Source organism: Pongo pygmaeus, chromosome 16 (assembly GCF_028885625.2).
Source record: "Pongo pygmaeus isolate AG05252 chromosome 16, NHGRI_mPonPyg2-v2.0_pri, whole genome shotgun sequence".
NCBI lineage: Eukaryota > Metazoa > Chordata > Mammalia > Primates > Hominidae > Pongo > Pongo pygmaeus.
Window position 1 is genome coordinate 99,924,295 of NC_072389.2, and position 17,149 is coordinate 99,941,443.

General features: G+C 41.3%; 1 protein-coding gene across 5 annotated transcripts in view; it reads left to right on the forward strand.

Moving 5' to 3' along the window:
- The first annotated feature begins 2,866 nt into the window (after window positions 1–2,866).
- MCTP2 (multiple C2 and transmembrane domain containing 2) overlaps window positions 2,867–17,149 on the forward strand; it is a 257,190-nt gene continuing 242,907 nt past the window's right edge. For 3 of the 5 annotated variants that reach the window (XM_054451314.2, XM_063652994.1, XM_054451320.2), the window contains exon 1: window positions 2,876–3,017. The gene's annotated coding sequence lies outside the window, so the exon portion shown is untranslated. Of the gene's footprint in view, window positions 3,018–3,564; window positions 3,769–17,149 lie in introns of those variants that run through there. The other 2 variants (XM_054451318.2, XM_063652995.1) reach the window with 2 other exon arrangements.

The window sequence follows — 17,149 nt, forward strand, 5'->3', positions numbered from 1 at the left end:
ATGTCTCAGTCATTTTTCTACTTCTGCTCTTATTGGCCCAGAAATGATGAGAAACACCAATGAAGGAAAATGTGAGGGAAGCTGGGTGCCAAGCCCTTACATTACTGCTAGCAGATCTCAGACAGCTTTCTCTTTGACATAAAGGGACTTGTCCCGGCAAGATTAGCTCTGTGTCCTCCAACTGGAGCCAGATTGTGTTGACTGCATGGCCAACTCTGATAGGATGGCCCAAGGAGGCTCCCACTGAGCAGAGAAGATATGGAACTCTAGATCCTATGCATTTACAGACAGGGTCTTGTCTTCTTTAGGGAAGACTGCTTTAACCCTCATTGTCAAAGATTCTAGGTGGCTACAGCAATTTTCACTTGTTTCATCTGAAATACTCTGGCTCATTCAAAAAGGCGCAGGGACATTGCTAGGTAACTGCACTAATTGTTATCTAGCCTTTGTATGCACTTAACAGTGCTTCTGCATGTATGACAGGTAGTATAGTTGTGATAGCCAAGGAGTACACTGGGCCTTCAGAAGACACATCTTCCATTTACAATTTAAAAGAAGAGGTGCCAATATTAGTTTGTCATGCAACCAAGCATACATTGTCTAAGATATAAAAGCAATTGTATCTGAAAGTGGGAAATCTCCACCTCAATTATCACATTGACAATAGGGGCATTTCTTCAGAGGCCAAATATCTGGTTGCTCACGAGAGAGAAAGCTGCCTATGATACGTGCAGGAGATTTTATTTTATTTAAGTATAATTATGACATCACTGACCAGTGCCCATAATGTAAGACCTGGTTCAAAATCTGTTTAGAGAAATTCAATGTAACAAAAGTGTGTTAAAAATTTATCAGCTACATGTATTAGTCCAGTTGCCATTCTAAATGCTGCTGTGGTTATGTAGTAAAGTTAAATTGGTATAAGCAACAATATTATTCCCTCGGTGGAACATTTCCTGGGTGGAACATAGAAAAGGAGACAGGTAATATGTTTGAACAATTAAAAACAAAAAACCCAGGAAGCTGGGCAGATGAGTGTATTGTGGTGGGAAGGGGAAGTTGTGACCTTAGATTTCTGTATCTTTAGTTGTTTCACTTTCTATACCATTTAATGATTGAAAAATGCGGTGGGACTGCCGGAACCACAGAACAGGAACTCCACTGGGGCAGGAGTTAAAGGCAAAAAGCTTTTGTGTGGGTTCACTTACTATTTTAATTCATTTGTATTCTTAGTCAGCTTTAAAGGTATGATTGCTTCTTCTACATACTGCTCTTTCTCTTCTTCCTTTTATGCTGTGTTACCCTTACCTCTCTCTGTTCTCTGGTAGGGGATGTACCCTTCGGCACAGTGAGAAAAGCCAATTTTGCCATAGGCCTCAGCTTGCTCTGACTCGGCTACTAACTGGACTCATAGCTTCAGGCAGGTTATTTCATGGTTCTGATGCTTATTTTCCTCATCTTGAATCAGCGATTTTATTAACTGTCTCCTGGTTTGTGAAAATTCAATATGATCACGTGTTACATGCCTATCACAGAAACTGGTGCGAAGTTGTGTTCCTCAGTGGTAGCTATTGTTGTAAGTAGGAATTGCATGACAGTGGCAGCTGTTTTCTATCCCGTCCTCATGTTTTCTAAATTTTTATCCCCCTTTCTCCCATTTCCTACCTTAGTATTGTTAATAGCTAACTTTTATTAAGTGGTTACCATGGCCCAGGACACTGTAATGAGGATTTTATGTGAATTACCTAATTAATTTCTCAAAGTATGAGATAGCTATTATTTTAAGCTATTTCATAGCTTAAATAACCAGTTTGTTGAAGTTAACATTTAAGAGGTTAAGTGAACTCGTCCATTTACACAATTAGTTGCCCAGGTAGAATTTGCTTTGAGGTCTGACTCCAAAACCGGAGCTCTTAATCACCAGTTACATCAACTAAACGCTTCATTTCAGAGTCCGCCTATTCCCAGAGGTCCCATTCCCGTTTTAAGGTTATTTTCTGTAACTCTCTTGTATCTAATTTCAAAAATGCTATTTCCCAGGAGATGAGTCCCTGATCTCCCGGAAGGCATGGATCATACCATACATTTCTTTTCCTAATCCACCCAAATTCCTGCAGCGCACAGACTTAGGCTGATTAATAGACAGGAAAAGAAACTGACCAGGCAGTGAAACCGAGCAAACAAAGTACAATAAGACAATTACAGCAGGAAAGCGGGGTAAAAAAAGTAGAAAAAGAAAGTAAGGGAAAGGGGGAATAAATAGCAAATATTCGCTGAGTGCCAACAATCGCACGGAAGGGTCTTTAGGGTTCTCTGCTGAGTACTCGGGACGGCTTGCTGAGCAGTACGCCGGCCTTATCTCATAGATGAGGCACCAAGACTCAGCAAACAGTTCTGTGGATCTGGGCGGGCATCTTCCACCCACAGTCGCGCACACGTGGCATAGGTTTAATAGGCTATCTGGCTCGGGTACCTCTTCCCAGGGTCAGGGCGTTACAAAGGGAGGCTGCTGTCTTCCCATGAATCTATTAGGGACCTACAGGAGCGAAGAGAACCCTTCTGAGTATCAGCGAAGACAGCTTATTAAGACTTTACGAGTTTGCAAGCCATCCTCGTCCTGTTTCCTCACTTCGGACTTTTTGGACACACCTTCCTCTTCCTGTGAGCCAACCCAGACGAATGAGTTACAAGTAATCGCCTTCTCTACGCCCAGCCAGTGCCCTGCACCAAGCACAGCGCCTCCTTGCAACACCCGGCTGAGCTCCCGGCGGCAGCGCGGGCGCTTGGGTCGGAGGCTGCTCAAAGGTGACGCGCGGCCGCCTCCTCCCCTTTAAGGCGGGGCTCGCAAGGGCGGGGGGGCCGAGGAAGTCCGGGGGCCCTTGGTGATGCCCCCGCCCCCGCCCCCGCAGCGTCAGGGTTGCTCCCTGCGCTTCCGAGTGGCGACTGCAGCGGGTCCGGTGCAGGTGAGGGGCGCGCGCCGGCCCAGCTTTGCAGCCCCCGAACGCGGCCTCGCACAGGTGAGGGCGGTGCCGGGTTCACCTGGCAGCGCGCGTGGGCCGGGCAGCAGGGTCGCCGCCTGGGGGTGGGCGTCTTCTCTCAACCAAAGCTGGGAGTTGGGGACCTGGAGGGTCCAGATGAGAATTCAGTGGTGCCACTACCCCGGAGCTGCTTGTGGTTCAGAGATCAGAAAGGTGTCCTGAGGACTGGAGGCAGAAACCCAGGCGTGGCGTACTGGAAGGCGCACTAGGGGAGGGCAGCCTGCGCCAGGATTTCTTTGCATTTTAAAGGCCACACATTCAGTCTCCCCGGGGCGCTACGGAGTTAGTCACCGCCACATCCAGGACCCCTTCCACAGAGGTCAGTTCCTCAGCTGGGTGGGCTTTAATACGCTCTCTTCGTAGAGACCCGGAGGTTCAACATTAATTCTTCGCGCTGACATTTGCTCCGCGACACAAGAGCAGAAATCCTTGGGATAATTGCGTAGGCAACAGTGTCTCAATCCCACTGAAGATAAGTAAGTTAAAAATAAAGACAGTGATGTTGGTGGTGAACTTGAGAGGCGATTAGTTTCCGCAATTGGTTCCCCACTGCACTGTCCATTTGTTAAGCAAATGGTGTGCTGACGGCTTTTTTAAATGATTGGGTTGCCATAAAAGAGGTTTTCTCTAGTCTGAATGAACTTCTGTGCGATGCTGACTGAGGGTTTCAGCCTCCTCTAGATGCTTACAAGAGCTTGGTCTGGAAGGTACATGGGTGCGAACACTTAAGGTACCAAACAGCTTCTCAGTGAACCGTGAGACGTTAGAACACCTGCTTCAGGACGCACAGAATTCAGACACCACTTATTGAAGGATTTGTATGGATTATGATTTCCCTTAGCATTCATTTTTTTGCTTGAGTCAGTAGCATTTCAATTCAACAAATATTTGTTGTACACCTGTCAAGGGGCAGACCTCTGAGAGCCGGGCTGGTGTGATGTTGGGTAGCACAGGTGTTGATATTAATACAAAGGGGAATTTTAAGGCACTTATTCTTCACAGGTGTGTGTTTAGAAAGAGACCAATGGCGCTGCGCTTTGCCTCAGCCGCACCTGTGTAATCGCTGGTTATAAGTATTCAAATGCAGGGAGAATGTAAATCTTTGAAGAGTATCTGTCATTAGCCTGATCAGTCATTCCAAAGCAATAAGAATTGTCAAAAACATGCTTAAAATAAGATTATTAAGAATTAACTCTGTGCCAAGCACCATGTTAGGCACTTTATCTTGTCTATGAAATCTGCAAAGTAGATACTATTCCCCTGTGCAGATGAGGAACTGAGGCACAGAGGAGTCCAGTAATTTGTACAAGGTCAGTGGTGAATTTAGAAATTGCATGTGGCTATTTCTGAGTGCAGAGCTCGTACTTTTTCACTATTCCATGCTGTCTCTAAGATGGAGAGTGTAAATCCGGCAGATTTAATATAAGAATTCAAATTTATACTCATAGATCCTATCTCCTGGGGATTAATGGAGTTAAAGTAGTTCTCAGGAATAAAGTGAGCACTGTTTTCATCGCACTTGTGTGGTCAAACTGTGACCTATCTGTGACAAGTAGATGAACAGCTACCTTTAAAAGATAAAATTTATTATGTGTCTTAACATATTTTGAAAGGCCTGATATATCCAAACAGGGCTAATTAATAAAATTGCATATATATTCTCTCTGTGCTACGCATGGAAGGAACAGCTAATTTTCATATTCGTATGCTTTACTATGGACTCCTTCTGCAGAGGTGAGTTTCTCAGCTGAGTGGGCTTTGAAATCAATTTCAGCTTGATTTCTTATAGCTGCAAGATGATTAGCAGTCTCTTGTCACCTGGAAAGGACTTTGTGTTTGTGTAAATCTGTGCTCACACACGAATATATATTTTTCTTTAAACCTGTTTCCAGAAGTACTACTTCTGGCAGTTGTAGAGTACTGCAATGTGATGATCTGGCGAGGAATCAAGTTCCTTATTTGACTTTTGTGTAAAGGATTTATAACAACTGACAGTTTCTTTAAGTGCCTGTAAACCAGGAAAGTAATTTTCAAATTAAAATTATTATACTGTGGAGAATGGAAAGTGAGTGAAAAATAGTACTCTGAATTCAAATAATATTTCTTGTCGTGGAGAACACTTGCTTTCTTAAAACTTTTCTTGTAATTGTTGGTAATTACACACAGAAATGGAAGGGGTTTTATATTTAAACTACCTTGAATTGTTGCCCGTTAACTGTTGAGAAAAGGCTTTGCCTGTGATGGGAGGATCAGGTAGAATATTTTGCCTGCGTCAATCTCGGCACAGATTTTTTTTTTCCCCTTCTATCTTCACGTGGAGGTGAAACAGCGAGACACCTTAAACTCCTCTTTAGGAGGTGAGCTGTGAAATCCTTCCTAGGACGTGTTCATAAAAGTGTGCCTGACCCGGTAAGGTGTTCTCATGGGGAACCAGGGTGCGTGATGAAGGAGCAGAGTATATAGGGGATATGAAGCAGGGGCAGATCCAGGTTTTGTGAGGCCTAAAAGGTAAACAATTTGGAGACTCTCTTTAAGAAAATTAATACAAAATTAGGTGTGAAAGTGAATATGTATTTAAAATGAGAAAAAGAGATGATAATTTACTGGAGATGTCTGCCTGTTTCTGTGGAGATCTTGGGCAATTTACCAGAAATGCTTACAAAAACAGGCGTGCTGATTGCAACCTGGCTTCCCCTCTCCCTGAGAACACTGAGCATCTCCCAGCGGCTTGTCACACCCATGGGGGGCCCTGCTAGCGAGAAGCCCAAAGTTGAAGCTCTGTTACCCTCAAAGAGTGAGAGGGAAAGTTGTGGTTAAAGGCAAAGGACTCATGCTCCATTGAGCAGAGAAGAGACTGCTGGATGGGACAGCAGAGACACTCTGGACACTCATGTCCAACGAACAATTCTGAGAGCTGCTCTTCAAGACTTTCCAGGTTGGTTTGTTTCTCAGGGATGCCTTTGGCCATAGGCTTTTCCAACTATCAGTCACCATTTATTGGGAGTTTTCTAACGTCCCAAGTCCTGAGTAAGGTAAAGTCCTGATTGTCAAGAACTCCCAGTCTCATGGAGCTGATTTCATTGATCACAGTGCTTTGCTATGGGCTTGCAGAGAGATGCCACAGGGGCCCTGGAGGGTTCCTGATGCTTGAGCTGCGTTTGGAGTTACTGTGATGGAATCCAGGAGGGTCATCCTAAGTGAGCAGAGGGCCATTAAAAGCCCTGGTGGTGGTTGGGCACAGGGGCTCACGCCCGTAATCCCAGCACTTTGGGAGGCCGAGTTGGGCGGATCACCTGAGGTCAGGAGTTCGAGACCAGCCTGGCCAACATGGCGAAATCCCATCTCTACTAAAAACACAAAAATTAGCCTGGCGTGGTGGCAGCGCCTATAATCCTAGCTAATTGGGAGGCTGAGGTAGGAGAATGGCTTGAACCTGGGAGGCGGAGGTTGCAGCAGTGAGCCGAGATTGCACCATTGCATTCCAGCCTGGGCGACAAGAGCAAAACTCCATCTCAAAAAAAAAAAAAAAAAAAAAAAAAAAAGCCCTGGTGGTTTAGACCCATTCATTCTCCTCTACTGATGTTCTAGTCCGGCAGCACCTACGTACCTAAGATTAACTTGCTAGAAATGCACGTTCTCAGGCACTCCGCATTAGGAGCTCTGTATCTAGAGCACAGTAATCTGTGTTTTAAGAAGCCCTCCAGATGATTCTGGTGCATACTAAAATCTGAAAACCACTGGTCTTAACATTTAAGAGAACAGATAGGGCATGGAATCCCTTATGGAGATCACTGGGAGGGAACTGAAATTAATAATAGTAATATATTCGTGTTGTAGTATAATAATTTGTATTACTATCACTAACATTTTTTGAGCACTCAGGTTGTGCCAGGCATTTTGCTAAGAAATATTAACTCTTAATCTTCGGTACAAACCCTGGGTAAGGCAGGGCTATGATCACCTGGATTTAAATGTGAGAAAACTGAAAGAGAAATAGGAAATTGTCCATAGTCACACAGCTGGAAAGTGGTTCAGCCAGGATTCAAGCACAGGTTGTCTGGTTTTACAACCTTCCTTCTCTTTTATCTTGCCTGGGAGAGTTTTCATTGATGCCACTGTTGTGTGTTGGCATTGGCCGAGACGCAGGCCTGGGATTGCTTGGGATGCGCCTATTTAACAATCCTAGTCATTTGCTGACTACGTGGTTAAGAAATTTTTCATTAGAGACAAATTTCCAAACGAGGAAGGAAGAACTTTATTGTCATTTACTCCTAGTGCAGACTTTTAAAATTTCATGAGTGAATAGACATGATTCCATATAAATGATTACATCACATGGAAATACCATTTCCCATAGCTTCATTATTAAGGGCTCGTATGGATTACCCAGCGGGGAGTGATGTTGGTGATTATGGAAGGTGGCTTTGTTTCCTTGTTTAGGAATGCTGGGATTTGATCTGATTATTAGAGGCCTATCTCCTAGAGGGCAAGCACCTCCCCAGGCCACAGAGGATTTGAAGGTGATGCTGTGTTTGTTCATTACATTTTGGAAGATATTCAGAAGAGCTGTGCCTTGTCCTATTTTTTGTTTTTTTTGAGACGGAGTCTTGCTCTGTTGCCCAGGCTGGAGTGCAGTGGCGTGATCTCGGCTCACTGCAAGCTCCGCCTCCAGGGTTCACACCATTCTCCTGCCTCAGCCTCCCGAGTAGCTGGGGCTACACGTGCCAGCCACCACGCCCGGCTAATTTTTTTCTGTTTTTAGTAGAGACGGGGTTTCACTGTGTTAGCCAGGTTGGTCTCGATCTCCTGCCCTTGTGATCCACCCGCCTTGGCCTCCCAAAGTGCTGGGATTACAGGCATGAGCCACTGCGCCTGGCCCTGCATTTTTTTTTTTTTTTTCTGGTAAAAAAAAAATGTTGCCCATGAGTCTATACTTTTTTTTTTTTTTTTTTTTTTTACCAAATAGCCCCATGGTGTCAGGCAGCATGAGTAAGAATGTACAGATAGTGACATGGATATGTGTGCGAGTGCGTAGAGTGATGGTTTGCTCTCGGGTATAAACCTAAGGTTGCTGTGCCTTTGCTTCCCCTGTAGAAAAAAATGTTTACACAAACATTAATTTGAGTTTATGGTAGGCAGCAGAATCTAATTCTGAGAATGCCAGCTGTGTCGTCTATGCATGCATTCATTCATTCATGTGGTCACTGGTTGCCTGCCTAGTTGTGCTAAATATTATGTTAGGCACCAGAAGAGATACAGTGTGACCAAAACAGACATGATCCCCATGGACCGGAATAGAAGTCCTTGTAGTGCAATGTTATGGGAGAACAGAATAGATGCCCTCCCTCTGGCAGTGAGTCAGCAGGAAAGGTGCTCATAAGTTATTGTCGATCAGGAGGGAGGTAGGTTATTGGGCTTGATTAAGGCCTTAGGGAAGTGGAGGTGTGGCAGGATTTGAGAGATAACTAGGAAGATTACACGGGTGACCAGGTGGAGGTGGGTGATGAGAGAGAGGGAGGTGTTGGGCCTGTGGATCAGGTTTGAGCCTTGGGCTGCTGGCTTGGTGCCAATAACATAAGTCAGTATTGGAGGAGAAGCCTCTTTTCAGAGAATTATGACCTTCATGGACACTGAGTCTTAAATGTCTGGATGACCCCAAGGTAGAGATTTTAGGTGGATAATTGGATAGGATAAAGGTCTGCACTCCAGGAAAGAGATTGGCAATGTAGAGATTTGAAAGAACTGGTCTTTGGATGGTAATTGAATACTTGACTAAATATCAACTGATTGAATAATGCAGTTGCTATAACAACTGAATAATTCAATCAACTGAACTCATTCTTTAGAGAGTGGAGATGAATCCTCTACTGCCTTTGGACTTTGAGATATTTGAGAGCCATATTTGAGAGGTGGAGCTGGAAGGACGTCCTCAGTGTGGAAAAGCAAACAAGAACCATTGAAAGCAGTTGAGGACAGGACTAAACTCGGATTTTTTCTTTCTTTTTTTTTTGCTGCCCAAATTCTTATCTAAGGGGTCTGGGGAGTCATGCCCTACAAACGATAAGTTCTTATCAAATGGGTTTCATTTAACCCTATATATCATGACTTACTTTCCAATCTGACTCTGGCATAACATTACCTGACAAAGAAGAAAGTGGAAATATTTTACCCCAAAAGTATGTTTCTTTGCCATATTTTGAAATGGTCCTGCAAATCTGTCCTTTGTGGGGCCACATGTGCATCTGTAAAGAATCTCTATTAAAGCTAGATCTTTTTCTTCCAGGCCCTCCCTATCCTGAAGAGATTAAGAGTCTAGCACCTTTTCAGGTCTGAATAGGAAACATTTGTCATCTATTATCTCTAAGGGCAGACACTGTAAGACTTCAAAGAACCTTGTTCTCCACAATTTTTTATCTTAACCTGAGCATTTCCTTTCTATTGATCTCAGGTCTTTAGACAAACTCAACTAATTGTCAATCAGAAAATGTTTACATTTATCTATAGCCTGGAAGCCACCCCCTGCCCCAAGCACTTTGAGTTGTCACGCCTTTTTGAACCAAACCAATGTATTTCTAGAACGTATTTCATTGATGTCTCGTGCCTCTCTAAAATATGTAAAATCAAGCTGCACCCTGACCACCTTGGGCACATGTTCTCAGGACCTCCTGAGGGCTGGGTCATGGGCCATGGTCACTCATATTTGGCTCGGAATAAATCTCTTAAAATATTTTACAGAGTTTCACTCTCTTTCATTGACATAGTGGAGTGAGGAGTGAACAAGGAGGTTGTTGAAAGCTAATGTTCAGAATTTGAGCCCATATAATTTTTATGATGTAAAACGTTTATCATATATCCTCTTGTTATTTTCTGTTATAAAAACACACATTTTAAATTTATGTCTATTGTATGTATCATAAATGAATCATATCATTTTGTATATTGTGTAGATTGGCCAGTGCTGTTTTGGAATGGCTGTTAGAATATTAATTTTTATATAGAATAGATAGGTTTTCTTAGGTGCTCCGAGTAGAAGGCTTTTTTAAAACTGCTTAAAAAGTAGCTAGGAGAAAAAAAAATGTTCTTTTATCCAAAAACTATTCACTGAGCATGTGCTATACATGTTATGTGCTGAAATTTTGGTTGTGAATAAGACAAATAGATCCTCATCCTCTCAGAGCTTACAGTTTAGAGGGGAAACCAGACAATTTCACAAGTGATTACAATGAAGTGTGCTGTTCGTTAAGGGTAAGGGACAGGGTGCCATGAGAGCAGGTGGTAAGGGCCACATCCAAAGTGCCACCTAGGCCTGGCAGGAAGGAGATGGAGAAGCACAGAGGGAGTGTTTTGAGAAATCAGTGGATGGATGCTTTTGAGGAACAGAAAGCCTAGGCTAGTGTGTTTAAGCTTTGTTAATGAAAAGTTATTAATAAGTGGGAATATTCATGAGAGGTCTGCGAATTGATGGGGAAAACTAAAAAGGAAGTATTAAACCTATCTGTGTGAACGTGCCCATGTTCTGTGAAGGGTTTTGAAGAATCCAAGATACAATGGAGTTGACAGTGCAAAAAAAAAAAAAAAAAAAGAAAAACTAAAAACAAAAACACCCAAATTAAAAACAAAAATACCAAAATCAAAAACAAAAATGATTTTGTAATGCTTACTTTTTTTAAGGTGGTGGTTGGGGAACTACTTTTAGCATTATGAAGCGTGTTTGGATTTAGTCTGAGAACTTGGGTAATATATCAGAAAAGAACATTATATTTCTTGGACTACAATAACCATTATTGCTTTAATAATCTTGCTTAACATAAAAGATATATATATATACGTATGCTTAGCTTCTTCGGTTTACAGTCTGGAAATGACCTTTGGGATCAGCTGTTCCACCTCCAGTTGCCCCTTCATGAATAATCTGGGGCTCAGGAGTGCTGCAGGCTCAATTATTATTTTCACTGGGTCAATTGGTGACAACATCTGTTGGGTAGAATCTGTCCTGAGTTCCTTGTCCTACAGCGACAATGCTTCACTTGAAGGCTTCTTGTTTGTTGTTGGAACAGGCCCAGTAAATAATTATCTCCATCTTTAAGTCTATACTTATATGAGCTCCCTCCCCTGTCTTCCTTATCTCCTACTTTTTCTGACATTGTGCTATGTTTTGAATTCTGTAGGAGTCCTTGGCGGAAGTTGCCTTCAGCATTTTAGGCCTGTCTAAACAGGTAGAATTTATCTGACATTTCTTTCACTCCCTTAAGCCTCATGTGAGTTGGCACAGACATGTAGCTTTGGCAAAGAATGAGAAAGAAGGTTCTGGGGAAGCTTTCACTGTTAATATTTGAACCAAAAGACATGGTGGGGCTTGGAAAGTATCTGATGAACTGTTTTTAAATGTCATGAGCTATTTATGTGCCCCCAAATTATGTTTGATCAGATAGGTATGGCCCTGATCAGTAATAACAGACTGGTATTTGGTCCTTTTATTAACTACTTCCTCTCCAATTTCCTTTCCAAAGCCACGAGTCAGTTTCTAGCATTGTCACTATGAGCCCAAGATCCAGAATTATTACTTTATTGTTTAGTTTTGGTGTTCAGTTGTCAGGCTGTGCCTTTTCATTGGTAGTTTGTTTTTGTTTTTGTTTTTTAAGTAGAAGTTTTTGCTTTTACTAGTTCACAGGACACACAGATTTAGCTGCTGTATATTTTATTTTGTGTACTAGCTACCTGATATTTCTGAGTCTCTACTCAGTGGTAGCATTATCTTAGTCATGCTAATCCTCTTAGGAACCCTGCTAGGTAGGAATCATCTCCATTTTACTGAAGGGAACACTGAGACTCAGAGAAACCTAGAACTTGCACAACGTCACCCAGCTGGGTTGGAAATCTGGCCTATGTCTTTTTTCACTTTCCACCCCTGTTATTTGATTTCAAGCTAGTGCTGTTTCAACCATTTCAACCACTGCACTCTTGTTTTGCATCCCAAGGAAATTATTTCACCCCAAGACTTGAGGGATTTCAAGACCCATTCCAACTAAGATTTCAGAAATTCCTCTACCTCCTGATTTTGGAAGTAGCTGTTCTGTGCATTCTTAGGCTCAATGCAAAGGTGAAATCCTTCATGACGGGGAGGCTTTAAAACCACATCCATGTAGACCTGGAATCCTGCTAAACCCTGTTGTGAAGATAAACGCAGCATGGTCTTGATAAATACATCATTTTAGAGCAATTTCCTGCCAGATGACTGTGTATATATGAAGCTGGGTAATCTGGAAAGTCTCTATCCTTTATCTGATCCAAGTGATGCTGTAAACAGGATTGTTAGATTTGTGTAACAAAGCTAGCAATTACATCTAAATATTACTACACTTAATTCCTAAGTGTTCATGTGAGAACAACTTCATTGTGTTTTTATGTTTTTGAATGATGTAACCTTTTAAATATATACAGATGTTGGCATTTCAAAACCCAGGAAAATTCTTGTGGTGCTATTGATTAGATCAAGCTACTTTTTTTGGTGTGTATCTATTATTAGCATTAAGACACACTTATCAAATAAGATCTTTTCGGGATCCAGAGTATACAAACATGGTGGATGTTTTGGTTATCATGGTCTTCGAGAAGCTGGGGTTACTTCTCTGAATACTCCACTTATCCCCAGCAGAGCTTCTGAGATATCTCCTAGGGATCCTCCTTTAGTTTCATGTAGAGTCGGTGGCTTTCTAGGATGTGAAAGCAGATACCGAGGCTGGTGTAAATGGCAGGGGAAAGTAGTGGAAGAATGTAACTAATACTCCCTGGGACCCTGCAATCTGATGTCCCGGGCACAGCCTCATCTGCTTTTGAGAACACTCATCGGTGTTGTTTTTATTCATTCCAATAAGAAGCCATTTTACTATAGGTTATGAATGGTAATTTTGTATTTTTGTTTAATCTATTTTCTAATGTAAATTTTGCTGACCAATTCTGGATGTCTTGTTTGTGTGATTTTGGTCATTTGCATGGTTGTAGTAATATCCTAAATCTGGCCAGTCAGAAAACCAGGTCTTGCCTGTCAATATCTTTTTGCTGGTGGCTGTGGGTCAGAGCTGACTGACTTAGTACTTACAAGGCATTTGTATTATTGTTGCTTTTCGAAGTATGTGATTAAGCATAGGATAGAATAGTATAGACCAATACTATGTGCTGATGTAAGAGTACAGATATATATTTATTTATTTTCTGGAAATGAGTGCTAGAAACTTACTAGTGGTTCCTTTGTGGAGATGGTCTAGTTTGAGCTAAGTCACTTTTTATGCTGTGCCTCTAGGTACAATTACAGTTTCCTAAGGCATACCTACCTTAAAAAAAAAAAAAGTTACCAGGTTTAATTCAGTGGTAAGATAATAGGGCTTTTTATTTTTGTCTTTAAAATGTCATTTAAAAAATTATCCTTGGACCTGAGAATATTAAACAGACTTTGAATTCGTTTAATATTTTATAGTTTTTTAAAAGTCTGGTATTTATTATTAGATTTTATTAGTTTATTTGAGATCAGGAGAATTAGCACTACTGTGTATGGTTGTTGAAATGATTAAGGAGAGAAAAGGTTCCAAATTATTCTCTCCATTCAACAAGAGTTCCTGTAGGCCACCTCTGATGAGGTAAGCGCAGAGTGGAACCACTTAAAACATTTCCACTCCAGTGAGCAAGTTTTGAAGTCCTATGCTATGGCTCCCTCAAACCACCTTGTTACTGGGGAAAGTCTGGGATTTGAATTCAGACAAACCCCAGCTCAAATATCAGTTCTGCCATATATTAGCTGTAGGACTTTGACATCTCTGGAACTCAGTTTTCTCATTTGTAAAATGGAGATGAAAGTACTTTGAGATGCCTGTGGATATTAGTAATAATGCATGCAGACTGCCTTGCACATAATAGATACTTCATAAATTTCTATTATTCAAGGAAAAGAGGGAGTCTGGATTCTTTGTAATAAGCAAACCTACAGAGGTTTGGGTAAGTGTGTGCCCAGGATGTTATGTCAGCTTTCTCAGAGATCAGACATCTGTGCACTGCTGAGGTTTTTTTCTACATTGCCTTCTAACCAGGATAAGGATGAGAAAGCATGGTAGGATCTGATACTAAATTACAGTATTAAAAGAAACAAGAGGCACATTTTGGGGCCAGTAACAATTTTAAAAATCTAGTCTATTTACTCAACTTGAGGCTGTTATTTTTAGAGATGAGACACTAGACACTGAAAGTTTTTTTTAAACTTTAGATTTTTATTTTCATTTTAAAGATGTTTTTCCCTTTTGCATTTTTAACTAAGTTTTCAGGTCAGAAAGCGAGTATTGGACATGCACATATCCTATTGGCAGTGCTGGGTTTAGTGGGTTTCTTGGTAATTACCGTATAATTTGACGAAAGCCTGGCCACTTCTGGGGTTAGCTGACAGTGTTTCATATATATATATATATAATATATATATATATATAAAATATATAAAAATATATAATATATATGAAATATATATAATATATATATAAAATATATATAATATATATATGTATAGACAAAAGAGTACCTTTGAAGTTATATATATTTGAAGTTATATATATATTATATATATGTATAGACAAAAGAGTACCTTTGAAGGCTTTGGAAGGTGAAACCTAGTCAGTGGCTTCATTGGAGCACATACCTACATTTCTGATTGCTCCCCCCACCAGCCAAAAATATTGATTAGCTATGATTTCACGTTTAAACAGGGCAATAGAGAAAATGGAAATGTTTTCTAGTTTCAAAAAACTTGTCTCCTTGGAGTGTCGCGCTTCATCTTCATGAAAAGATTATTAGTGGTAACCTCTTCGGAGCAGAGAGGATTTTAAAGGCAGATGAGGTCTGTGTAGGCTGAGAGTGGGGAGGAAAAATGTGACTTGAGTCTGGAAGAATGGGAGGGACTGGCTGTCAAAGGCTTGGGGAGAGGTCATCACTCTTATCTCTGTTCCTCTCACATCGTGTAGCCTCTTGGAACTTTGCTGAAGGACCCTTTGCAATGCTACACATATTAGGAATGGACACTGAAACCGTCACCTACAGGAAATGAGGTGTCAGAGACTGAAGGACAGGTGGCTTAAAGGTCAAGTATGTGGAGTTGAGCCGATGGGCCTGAATCTCAGCTCTACTATGTAGTAACTGTGTGTCGCTGGGAAAGTTACTTAAGCTTTCTGTGCCTCAGTTTATTCGTCAGTGAATAAGGCTTCTAATAGTACCTACTTTATAGAGTTATGAGGATTATAGGATAGTATTTCTAAAGTGCTTAGTACCTGATGCCTGAGGCACCATAGCCTCCCCTTAAGGAGTAGCTGTAGTGGCGGATGCTCTTGTTGTTTGGTAATATTGATGGTGGAGAGACTCATTTAACTTTAATGCCCTATAATGTGTCATGTTTACCTCCCTTAATAGAACCTAATAATTGCTTCATATTTAAAAACTCATTTGCAGTATTTTAGCTCAGTGGGAAGATTGATTTGGATGTTTTTAATCATTCTAAGCCTTTGTTCTAGCTAAGGCTCTATGAAATGGGTTGCAAAATCCACAGACTGAGAAATGATAGAAAACTAGGGAAAGTTCATTTGGGAATTATCAATTTAAGCTGCCACATGATAATGTCCACTTCATCGCGCTGACACTGGCATTGATGGAATCCAAGTGGTGGAGAAAAATCAATTTAACCTTTTTAAAAGATGATGGTTTTAATATTGATAAGTGTTCTTTACCTTTTCATTTGAGAGATGCTACTATAATGGAATGCCTTATAAATACTAATGAGAGCTGACTGCCATCTTTGATAGTGAGTAACTCCTTTGAGTATTTTAAGACAAACTCCCATGATCTGGGCAAATGTCACGTTCACGCATCTCAGACAGGTTGAGAAATATATTCATTAAATCATGCTTCATGTGAGTGTAGGAAGAGTTTATTAATTTATATTTAAAAACCTTTGTAGATTCACAGGCCAAAAAAGGGCATAGGAGGTGTGTGTGTGTGTGTGTGTGTGTGTGTGTGTGTGTGTGCACGTGAGTGCATGTGATTCATTAAATCATGCTTCACGTGAGTGTAGGAAGAGTTTATTAATTTATATTTAAAAACCTTTGTAGATTCACAGGCCAAAAGGCGTAGGAGGTGTGTGTGTGTGTGTATGTGTGTGTGTGTGTGTGCGTGCATGTGAGTCCTTTTAATTCATCTGTGGCAGTTTTCTCCTTCGATTGAGACATTTGGATCAGTTCAGAGGGCATTGGATGCACATCAGTCAGCTCCTTATGAGTGCTTCCTGGGTGCCTCACCTGCTGCCCTTTCTTAGTCCCCAACATGCTGGGGAATTCCAGCTGTCTCTGGAATCCTCAGGATTGTAAAGGATTTCTGCCTAATGAGATCCAAATGTTAACGGAAAGAGGGGACAGAGAGCTGGGTTTTAGACTTCTGCCACCATGCCCAGTTCTAGGATCCTTTAATTCTTGGTTGATAGTGTCTGAGATCACTTATGTGGGTCTTACTCTGTTGTGGAGTTCAGGGGCTTCATTGTCAACCTGTTGATGGTGATTTTGTAAATATGTTAAGAGGAGTGGGTCATTCCATTATGAAATGATTGGGAAAAACCAGATGGGATGTCCAAGCAGATAAAACGGGCACATCCTCACCATAGTTTACTCCCTGACCTTCAATCAGTAAGACTGATGATCATTACTAATTTAATGCCTCTGTAAAAAGCTGCCCTGTACCTTATCATAGAGCAATAAATATGTATTACACAACATGTTTTTCCCAAAAGCTTAACAGTTATGAGGCTCTTTAGGTTGATGAACTCCACTAGTCTCCAGGCAGGCTTGGATTTCTAGTAAATATTCAGTCATGATGTTAATAAAACGAATCCTCTTCTGAATTCATTCATTTGTTTGTTCCATCAAAACTTATCTGCAATGTGCCAGGTATTGATGTGGACTAGGAAAATCCAGTCTCTTCCCCTCAGGGCACTTACAGTATTGCAGGGTGGTATTGAGTAGATTACGAGATTAAGTAAATAAACTAACAAGATAATGTTGGATCCTTAGGGCCGTCAAGAATGTGAGGTGTGA